Here is an 11,565-nt window from a genome sequence, read left to right on the forward strand (position 1 = left end):
CACACACACACACACACACACACACACACACACACACACACACACCCCAGCTCCAGACCCCCAAGGCTGCAGCCACTTCCACATAAACAAGCTATTATGGGGTATGGGGGAGGGCTTTTGTTATGAAACATCTAGGCGTCCCTCAACTTTTTAGGGAGAACGTTGTTGCTTTCTGGCGCATGAGGGGACCTGAAGGGTGCCACGTTTTTTTGTGTTCTATGCAGGTTGCATCTGGCAAAGGGACACGTGGAAAAGGGGATCAGGAGGGAGGAGGCATCCCTGGACGTCACCAGGAGCCCCACCCATGGCGAGGGCAACCTGGACCCAGCTCCGCAGTCACTCAGAACACGTTGGGAACCCTGGTGCCCAGGTCCCTGCCCTCTGTAGGCTTGGAAAGCATAGTCTCTGCCAGAAGCTGGAGCAGGGCGGCCTCCACAACAGACAACGGACCCTCGGGTCGCTCTGGCTCCCACTAGCTACCCCGGGGGCTGCGGGGAGAAGCCCCTCGCGCACGCCGCACTGCGCATGCGCCAGCCGGCCGAGCAGGAGGCCGCTCGCGCAGCTCGGCTCCCTCCCGGTCGCCGTGGCAACGGGCTCGCAGGGGGGAGGGGCCGCTCCGCGGCGGCTGCTATTTCTGCCGCTTCCTGTTCCTCGCGGCCACGTCGCCATGGCAACCGAGTTACTCAGCTCGGCCGCCTCCCGGCCCGGCTGGCGCGCGTGACCCCGGCTACTCGCGCCCCCTCGTCCCCCTCCCGTACCCTGCCCGGTGCCCGCGGCCGGCAGGGAGGCAGATTGATGGGCGACGCTTATTAAAACACAGTGGAAGCGTTTCCTTTTTTATGACGCTGACGAGGCAGCGTTATTTACTGTTATTGTTCTCCCTGGCCGCCCGGGAGCTCACCTTCGGCCTGTCCCGGGACGGCGCGTGGCACCCAGGGGTCCCTTCCTATTCGCGCCCCTTTCCCCTGCGGCAGCACGCGGAGAGGGACTGCACAGGCTCAGTAGTTCATGCTTGAAGGAGAAAAAGGCAACAAAATAAATAAATAAATAAAAGAGGAGCAGATGACTTCATTCTCGGGAAGGCCAATTTCCTGGGGACGCTGGTGGAAACAGCCCCCGAGCCGCTGGATGCTCTCAATACTAAGCCAGATGGAGGCCAGAAAATTCTCGGCCCCTCCCGAACGTGTGACCCCAGGCTAGGTAGCCAAGCAGTACCAATTCGGCCACCCTGTAGGGCTTAGCTTCCCAGATCCCATCGTTTGTCCCAACCTTTCCGTTTAGCCTCCTCTCACTGAGAGGGTGAGCAACCAACCCAAGGTCACACAGCCCAGTGCCTGATTTTTCTGCTTGAGGCCTCTGCGGGGAGGAAACCAGCCAGTGTTGTTGAGCCAGAGAGGCAGCCGTTCCACCTGGGGTTCTTTGAAGCCAGGCTCAGCTTCGAGGCGAATAGAGATTAACTCAGCACGTGTAAGCCTCGCTGTGCAGCCTCCTACACATCCTGTATAGGGGTGCCCTTCACGGGGGGGGGGGTGTCTACTGGGATCAGATATGCCTGAAGGAGGCCCCCACCCCGGTCCCCTGCTAGGATGTTAATCTCACCAGGCTAATTAAAGTTTGCAGTTCTGCTCGCTCCCGCCCCCAGGCTCCCAGGTCATTATTAACCCAAATGCAAACAGTTAGGACTCTGCTCCCGGACAGGGAGGCCAGTAAGAGTGGACAGAGGGGATGGGCTTCTGGCACAGGGAATAAGGACCTTTTATAAAAAAAAAAAAAAAATATTTGCACGTACAAACCACTCGAATGAATGACCTAGGTTGTTTTTTCCTGTTGTGCCGGGAGGAGCCCAGGGCCTCCAGCAAAGAAAGCTCTCCACCTCTAGAGCACATTCAGTCCTTGCCTTGGCCCGGGCTTTCAGAAGCAAGTCTGGGTCCTCCTGAGTCTGTCCTCAGGTTCGGTTTGATTTGATTGCCCTTGCAAGGTCAGAGTCTTGGGCCCTGGGTCTCCTGGTCACTTCTTGGTAATTAGCAAGGGCTCCTTCAGACCCACCATCGCCTTTCCTTCCCAGACACTCTGGAGTTCCTAAGCTGCCTGGGGCATCACAGAAAGCCATCTTCAGCTCTGCTGGAAGTCAACCCGAAATTGGAACAGTAAAGGCTCTCAGAAAGCATCTTGCTGACAGTCCAGGAGAGGGATAGGCCGAGGGAAACGGGGTGAGTGGAACCACCACTACCACAAGTCACCAGTGTGCACCCCACAGACTCGCCTCCTCAGAACGAGCTGTACTGAGCAGCAGGAAGTATGGAGCTGGCACACATACAGGGTCACCAAACTGCGAAGCTGGCAGAACCATGGTTATCACCAAACAACTGCCCACCTGCCTTATTGACACGAGCAAGCAAAGACCCCAAGGGACAGACTGGCTCGCTCAATGGCATACCTCCAAGGGAGACCCCAGAACATGTCTCCCCTTGACTGTCCTTATGGCGACTGTTTCTTCTGGGAAGTTCTTTCCCGCCAGAAGTTCAGAGACTGAGGCAAGACAAGCAGAGGCGGCAGGGGCACAGACACTCCTAAACGGAGCCTCAATGCAGACCGTTTCTCCCTCTGAGCTCCCAGCGCCACGTGGTGAATGATGATGGCACCTGCCCAAAGGTGATCTGAGGACCACAGATGAAGGATCTGGGCTAGAGCTGTGTGTCCCAAAGGCGAGTCTCTGCATTAGTCCCTGGAGGCTGTAGATGCAGCCTGCTTTGGTAAAAAGAGTCCATTTAAGTTAAGCTCCTGGAGGGTCCTGAATGAACCACTTGAAGCCTAAATGCCATCACAAATGAGTTTATAAGAAACGGGAGATGGGCTGGGTGTGGTGGCGCACGCCTTTAATCCCAGCACTCGGGAGGCAGAGGCAGGCGGATCTCTGTGAGTTTGTCTGGTCTGCATAGCAGAGTTCCAGAACAGGCTCCAAAGCTATATGGAGAATGGAGAAACCCTGTCTCTGAAAAAAACAAAAAACGAAAGAAAGAAAGAAAGAAAGAAAGAAAGAAAGAAAGAAAGAAGAGATGGTGGCTGGAGAGGAGGCTCCGCAGTTCAGAACACTGGCTGCTCTTGCACAGCACCAGGGTTTGAGTCCCAGCACCCGCGTGAAAGTTTGCAGCCATCTGTACCTCCAGTTTCAGAGAAGCTGATGCCCTCTTCTGATCTCTCTGGGCACCAACCATGCATGTGATGGGAACAGACGTGTGTGCAGGGAAAACACACATGAAGTAAAACAAGAAAACTTAATCAATATAAAACGAAACAAGAGGTGCCAATGCGATGACTCAGCAGGGGAAGGAGCTTGCCACCTGGACTGGCAAGCTGTGCTACACCTGGAAGAGCGGGAGAGATGACTCCCACAGGTTGTTGTCATCTGACTCCTGCACATGTACACGTGTGCTGTGATGTGTGCACACACAAATAAATAGATAGAGGGGAAAAAAACAAGAGCAAAGGTCAAATTCAGACTGAGGCAGAGAGATAAGTGATTGAAGACAAAGCACAGAGCACCTGGGGACCTCAGATACTGAGGAGGCAAGGAAAGCTCCCCCCAAAGCCTGGATGGCTAGCACAGGTCTGCTGACACCTGACTGCCGACATCCAGCCTCCAGAGCTGGAAGGGAACGTGTGCCGTTAATCTAGAGATAATGGTGGAGGTCATGTGGTTATGACCATGATGGTTATGCTAATGGTGGTGCTGGTGGTGGGTGATGGTTATGATGGTGATTGTGGTGGTGGTGATAATGGCTGTGATGGTAGTGGGGTGGTACTGGTTAGGGTTGTGATAGTCATCGTGATGGTAGTGATGGTGCTGATGGTGGTGCTGGTGTGGGTGGTAGTGGTAGTGGTGGTGACAGTGGTGGTGGTGGAGCTGGTGAGGGTGGTGGTGGTGCTGGTGAGGGTGGTGGTAGTAGTGATGGTGGTTGTTATGATGGTGATTGTGGTGGTGGTGATGATGGCTGTGATGGGAGTAGGGTGGTACTGGTGAGGGTCGTGATGGTTGTCGTGATGGTGGTGATGGTGGTGAGGGTGGTGGTGCTGGTGAGGGTGGTGATGGTGATGATGGTGGTGGCAGTGATGATGGCTGTTATGGGAGTAGGGTGATCCTGGTGAGGTCGTGATGTTTGCTGTGATGGTGGTGGTAGTGGTGATGGTGGTGGTGGTATTACTCATGTGGTTATATAAGTTTTCTAGAGCTCTATCGGAGTTCTGGAGACTCAAGATCCAGTGCAGGCCCAGGGCAGGACAGTCCCAGGCCGTGCTCTGATCCCTCACTGCTGTTCTCCATCTGCACAGGGCTCCCTATTCCTTGTGCCTTCGCCACCTCCTCCCTTTGGGAATGTCCACTCTGTGTCTGATGCTCCTCCATGTATAAGGACAACGATATTGGTCGGGGCCCACCAGGTGACTCATTTTATCTTAATCACTTCTGAGAAGACTTATCTCCAAATAAGGGCACAGTCTGAAGTGCCTGCATTAGAACTGGGCCCTCTTTAGGGGGGCACCATTCTCGCAAGTTCAGTGATGATGGGGTCCTACGGGTCTTGGGGATGAGGGCTACAGTGATGGCAAGGGCAGACAGTCTTGGCTGTGGACCTCCAAGTTCCTGCAAGTGCTACTTGGGGTGCAGTGGTCAATCTCCATGGCTCTCTGGGGGCCGACAGGACCACACTGCAGGGTAGTGGGGGGCATACCTTCTTTACAAAGCTCAGTCATTTGCCAGCTGCAAGGCCTACGGCCATCCTCTGCTCCTCAGGTCTCAGGTTGAGACCTGGTGATATTGACCAGCAGGGCCCTAGGGTATTTCCTCTCAGGGGAGAAGTTTTAGCTGGTCCAGGCCAGGTGGCAGAGGGCCAGGGGTGAGAAGGAGAGGGAGGAGGGCAGGAATGTGGGCACTTTCCAGTCTGTCCCTCCCTTCTACCTGCCTTCTCCTGTTGGCCATGGTCACATGCAAGCACTTGCTGTTTTTACATGCGGCTATGCTGGTCCTTGGCTCCTCCCAGCTGCCAGAAGCTACCCTGAGGGTAGAGATTGGTGATTTGCAGATTTTGAATCGCCAGGAGCCCAGCCTGGTCCTCCAGGAGTGCAGACGAAAAATGACCATTCTGTTGACCGCAAGTCCCTCTCTCTTACTTTTCTGTCTGGTTTCAGTGGAGACAAGGTGAAGGCAGCCTTGCTATTGAATGAGCTCCATTACCACCATATCCCGTGCATCCCAAGGAAATGGGCGATAGCAGCACCGGTCTGGCTGGCCTTGCCTTTCTTTGGCATCCCACTGTACCTGGTCACCATGGCAGCAGAAGCCCAAGTCCTGTGACGGCAGAAGCCCCTGGTCTTGGGACTTTGGCAGAAGACAGACTGAGTTAGGCTGCAGCTGTTTTTTTCTTACTAAAGACAATTGCATTAGGTCCCTCCTCCTCCCCCTCCTCCAGCTTCCAGGAGCAATAATGACAGTGACAGCAGTCACTGCTTCCTGTGTCCCATCCATATTGATGAGCACAGACTCCTGCCAGGAGCTTCTCTGTGCACCGGGAGGCAAAGTTGTGTCTTCAAGGCTCACATCCTGTGAAAGGATAGACTGGTGACACAGGCAGAGCAGCACTGAGGTCCAGGGCGGATGCCACTGAGGGCTCGGGGTGTGGAGGGGGCAGAGAGAGAGAGAGAGAGAGAGAGAGAGAGAGAGAGAGAGAGAGAGAGAGAGACAGTTCTGGGGAGGGCTGGGAAGAGAAGACCAGGGCAGGGACAGAGGTTGCAAAGGCCCTCATGGGGCCTGGTATGGGGCCTGGTATGTGTATGTGTGTGCTCGCACATGCGTGTACACGCATGTGCATGCGTATCCCACCATGTGCATGCGTGTGGAGGCTGGAGGCTGACATCCTGTGTCTTTGTCTATTGTTCTCCACTTTGTTGTTTTGTTTTTTTTTTTTTGAGGCAGGGTCTCTCACTGAGTTTGTAGCTCATCAGTTCTGTTAGGCTGGTTAGCGTGCCTATCTCCACACCCTCCCCCAGTGCTGCCATTACAAGTGCAGGGCTCTGTGTTCTGCTCTTCTGATGGTACTGGAGGTCCAGATTCAGCTCCTCATGGTTATCTGGCAGGCACTGTTCTAAGGGCCCCTTGATGGTTGAGGGTGTGCACAGCAGGGACCCAGCGCAGGGCAGGCTGCTTGGTTTGTTATTGGTTTGCCTTGAACTCTCTCTGGCTTCTGAGTGGAAAACAGAACAAAGAAGAGGAATACACACTGAAGCCAACGGTGTCCAGGCCAGAGATCGCGTTCAGGGATACCTGGGAGGAGACCGGCAGCTGGATTTTAAGTAGGATGGGCAGCCCTGAGAACCCAAGGACACCATGACAGTAGGAGTAAGGCCTTGCTGCAGGGCTGGCCCAGGGCCAAGCACAGGTGCAGAGGCCGTGCCCCCCACTGCCTGGGCTTGTCAGGAAAGCTAACAGAACAGCCGTCACGCTCAGGTCTCTGTGTGGAAAGGGCCAACTGAGTGGCCACTCTGTCACCAGGAACCCTAACTGTCCCCCAACCCCAGCCTCTTGTTCATCCAGTTGTTCATCTGATACTCCTGGAGACAGGCGTCCTACCAGTCGGGGGTCAGCACTGAAGAGGACAGACAGAGTCCCTTCTGAAAGGAGATGTCTTCCCACCAGCGAGCCAGGGAAAGAACCTGGGGACTGAAGAGGATGGAGGAATGCCTCCTAAGAGACAGAGGCTTCGCCTTAGAGCTGGCAACCGCTTGAGTTCTGGGGCCTTCATCAGCCCGCCCTGCCCGGCACAGGAATTAAGGGTGTGTCTTCCCTCTGCCTGGACCTCCCACGTGTGTGTGGAGACCATACATTCCTGGATGCTATCAGCTCAGTTCAGCTCCCATGCTTGGGTGACTGAGCACTGACAGAGGCTCCTTGGGTCTGGCAGTCCCATAGTGTGAGGACGGCCAGACATCTTACGTCCCTTCAGGTCCTCAGACTACCACAGCATGGTGGCCAGGCTACCCTTGGGCCTTCAGACCACCACAGCATGGTGGCCAGCAGTAGGAGATCCCTGGGGACGGGAGGAGGGGGCTTGCCTAAGACTCAGAAATGGAGCTGCAGAATGGCCACCAGAGTATCCCCAGCCCTGGACCCCTTTCTAGGTTGTTGCTTCCAGGGCTGTGCAATCGGGGACCCTCCCTTCACAACCACGAGCAGGGCCAGTGTCAGCATCCTGACTGTTGTCAGGATAATGCAGGGTGCTGGCTGAGTGTCTCAGTAGAGTTGTGTGCGTGTGATGTGTGTATGAGGTGTATGTGTGTGCAGTATAGTTGTGTGGGTGATATAGATGTATGTATGGTTTTTATGTTTAGTGTGTGAACATAGGTGTGTGTGGTGTGGATGTGTAGTGTGTATATATAGATGTACGCATATAGGTGTGTGGTATGTATGTATATGTGCTGTGTATGTTGAGTGTGTAGTCTAGGTGTGTGAGGAGGTGGGTGGTGATGTAGGTGTGTGTGTATAGTTTGCATGGTTAGTATGTGTACATAGGTGTGCAGATATAGGTGTGTGGTATAGGTGTGTATGTATGGTGTATATATGTGATGTCTATGGTGTAGGTGTGTGTGGTGGTGGTGTGTGTGTTTCTTCTGGAGTAGGCAGAAACAGCAGGAGAGGAAGGGGAGGGGAAGGGCTGGTACATACGGAACTGCAGGGCAAGTGACCCACAATGGTGGCTTTTCCCTATAAAGAGAAATAAGAAGAGAGACCTAGGGGAGGGGGCTCTAGAGTTAGACCTGAGGGAGAGACAGACTGGGGGAGGGGCTCACAGAGACAGACTGGGGGAGGGCTCTCAGAGACAGATCTGGGGGAGGGGCTCACAGAGACAGATCTGGGGGAGGGGCTATCAGAGACAGGCTGGGGGAGGGGCTCACAGAGACAGACTGGGGGACTGGCTATCAGAGACATACCTGGGGGAGGGGCTCACAGAGATAGACCTGGGGGAGGGGCTATCAGAGACAGACCTGGAGGACAGGGACGGGCTATCAGAGACAGACAGAGGGGCTATTAGAGACAAGAAAGGCAGTGACAGCCTGGGTACTGAATGGAGGGGCAAGTCTAAGGAGAAAGAAGGGAGACAAGTGGGGCCCTAACCTGGAATGGGCTGGGCAAGGTACTGGAGATCTGCAGAGGACAAAGCCAGCTTGTGGCATGGGATCTGGACAGGGAAGGCACCTGTGACTGCCCCCCCCCACACACACACACAGCATGCAGCTGGATCAGGGTCAGAGCTATTGCCTAACTGGGAAGATAGATTCCACAGTGTCCAGTTACCTGAGACCCTCTACCAGCCCGGCTGTCTGACCCTGGGTGCTGGCCTGGTTCCTTCAGGGGCTCTGAGGCATTTAGACATGTTTCTAAAGGATGCTCTGAGAACTTGAGGCGCAGGCTTCAGGGATTGAGATTCTGTAGCCTGGGGCCCTTCCAGGTGAGGACAGCCATGGCGCATCCCTTGGAGCCGAGATAGCTGTCCTGTCGTGCAGAGTGATAACTGTGGCTCTGCAGAGCTCACACTGGCTGTGACAGACAGGAGTGTAGAGCGCTGGGCACTCTGGGGGTGTCCTAAGTGGTGACACAGAAGAGAAGTTCAGGTGGGGGGCTGGATGCTAAAGGCCCCGAGGAGACATCTCAGGATTATTGACTGCCCTGGTCAGAAGGCTCCTTTTGGACACAACTTGGGAATCCACAGGGACCAGGCTGGATGCTCCTGAGTTCTGGAAATGCCCACGGGCCTTAGTGAAAGGTAAAGCTCACAAGCCCAGGTCTCAGGGGTTTAGCATTCCTAACACTTTGCCCCGCATACCCCAGAGGCTGCCAAGGGCAGAGGGAGACAGGAGGCAGGGAAGAGCGGGGAGCGGTGTACCAGATAACAGGATGGACAGGACTGGACATTCTAGGAGTCCTGTGCTCATTGATGACTTCAAGCGAACAGGGAAAGAAGCCAATGGAGAGGGAAGGGGAAAGCTTAGACCAGGAGGGCAGAATCCTGGGAGGGAAGGGCCAGGACAAAAGAAAGGAGAGAGGTTTGGGAGCCAGTGTGGTGGATGGCTCCAGCATGGAGCTTTCCAGGGACAAAGGCCAAGCCAGGCCAGAGGAGGGGACAGGGTCCAACAGGCCGGCACAGAGACAGCTAGATCCTCCAGCTGAGACCCACCCTGAAGCTGAAGCTCCACCGTGAAAGCACCCGGACTCAAAAAGCAAAAGCCGCTCTGCCACTGCCCTTGGGGCTGTCACAACGCGTAAAACCTCATCCAGGCTTCACCGGCCCTGCACACGGATGCTCTGCAGAGCTAAAAATACCGGCTGGGGGTGGGAAGGCGGGGGAGGTGGGGGAGGAGGGGGGCACTTCGCCCGCTCAGGCAGCCTCTTGATTTCCAGAGCGTCCTAAGGATCCAGATGTGCAGGCTCAGAGACGACCGCCCTGGGAACTGCAAATCACGGGCCGCCAGCCCCTCCCCGGGACAGGGTGAAGCAGAGAGGAGAGGAACGACCAGAGGAGAAACCTCCAAGAGAGCTGGAGCCAGATGAAGGGCAGGGCTCAGAGCTGGGAGGAGAGGGCATGGAGGGGCAGAGGGGAGGGAGGAAAGAAGAGATGGGGGGTTAAGGGTGGGGGTAGGGGGTGAAGAGAGCTGAGAGAAAGATACAAATGAGGAGGGAGGGAGGAATTTCTGGGGCACAAATATCTTGACACCCAATCACCAGACCCTCCCCATTCAGATACTGGAGAGGTTGCAGGGAGTCCCAGGATGAGTAGGTGGCTCCCCTATCAGGCATGTCGAAGGCACTGTCCACACTGACCTAAGGGTGAATGAACTGTGAAGTCCTATCAGGAGACCCTAGCTACTAGTCCTTGACATCTGTAGGGAGGTAAACTGTCCTGGATAGATTCAGGTCATGGGATGAGCCCCTCTGAGCTCCTTTCTGGGCCTGCCTGGGTCTTGGACACAGAAGGAGCTCACAAGAAGGTTCCTGGCCATGTGTACTCAGAAGGGTGACAGGCAGGGCCCAGGAGTGATTTGCCAAGGAGGTGGCTTTAGACCTAAAACCTGAATGGTGGAAAGGACCCACAAGTATGGTCTCTCAGAGGGAAACTGGACCGAGAGATGATGCGAAGTCCCCAGTCCAGCCCAGCAGGATTCCAACCCCAGGGCCAGCTGACCTTCCCCGTGACTAGAGAAGGCTCAGCCAGCAAGAGGCAGCAAGGAACACTGAAGGAGCAGCACACAGGTACATGGAAGGAAGAACCCTCTTACTGGCTCAGGGGTAGCTAGGGACCTCCAGAAGAGGCAGGCATGGTCCAGGCACACCTGACCTGCCTTGCTGTACCTCCAAAGGGGCAGAGAGGCCCCCTAAATGCAGCAAAGGGAGCCAGGCCTTGCAGAGCATGAGACCCTGGCCAAGCTACCTAACGTTGACTTTCCATTCCAAGCCCTCAGTGGGTACCTGGAACCTTCTAGGCCTGTGGAGAGAGGGGGCGGTGTGGGTAAATGGGTAGGGTGAGTTCTGAGCCACTGTCACTCTCTCTGGGTGTCCCTCGTTGGGATGTGCTCAGCCCCTGATCTACAACATGGAGCTGCCGCTGGCTGCCCGTCATGGAGCTGCCCTCGCATGCCCTGATACCGTCTGGCCTCTCTGGTTGTCCTTAGCCTCTGTAGCAACTGTCCTCCTGAGGTATTGCCCATGGCAAATGAGCCTCTTTTTAAATCCTGTGGCCAGATGTGTTAGGGTCTCGGCCACTGACTTCACAGTCCAGGCCTCAGCATCCCCACTAGTGCCTTAGGCCACTACAAAGGTTAGCAAGCTCTGCCTTCACCTCAGCCTCTCCATACCTGTCCCCTGGCGGACCTGCTCTGTGCCCACTTAGGCTCCAAAGAGTATTAGGAGACCACTAGACTGACCAGGCTCCTTGATGTCCCGGTTTCCTCTGTGTTCCCATCCTACACATGCGCTGCTGGGGAGATGATCACCTCCCACACAGAGCAGAGTGCTGGCCCCGAAGAGCGGAGAGGTGATCCCTGGAGGCACTGAGGACAGAGACAGGCTCCTAGAGTCCCACAGAGTCTCCAAGTCCCCAGCTCCTCCTGTCACCTCCTTGTTGGCATGTTCGTGTGTCTGTGTGTGGTGCCTGGTGTGTTTATATTGTACATAGTTATGTGTGTGAGTGTAGCGTGTGTGCATGTGTATGTATGTGTATATACACGGGGTATATGTGTACGTGTACATGTTGGGTATATGTGTATTATGTGAGGTCTATGTGTGCACGTGGAGGTCTATGTATGTGTGTGTGAGTGTGTGTGAATGCTGGGTGTAGTAGGTGTGTGTGGGTATATGTGTGTGTGTGTGTGTGTGAGTGTGTGGGAATGCTGGGTGTATGAGTAGGTGTATGTGGGTATATGTGTGTGTGTGTGTGTGTGTGAGTGTGTGTGAATGCTGGGTGTATGAGTAGGTGTGTGTGGGTATATGTGTGTATGTGTGTGGGTATATGTGTGTATGTG

The sequence above is a fragment of the Microtus ochrogaster genome, chromosome 4 (assembly GCF_000317375.1).
Source record: "Microtus ochrogaster isolate Prairie Vole_2 chromosome 4, MicOch1.0, whole genome shotgun sequence".
Classification (NCBI taxonomy): Eukaryota; Metazoa; Chordata; class Mammalia; order Rodentia; family Cricetidae; genus Microtus; species Microtus ochrogaster.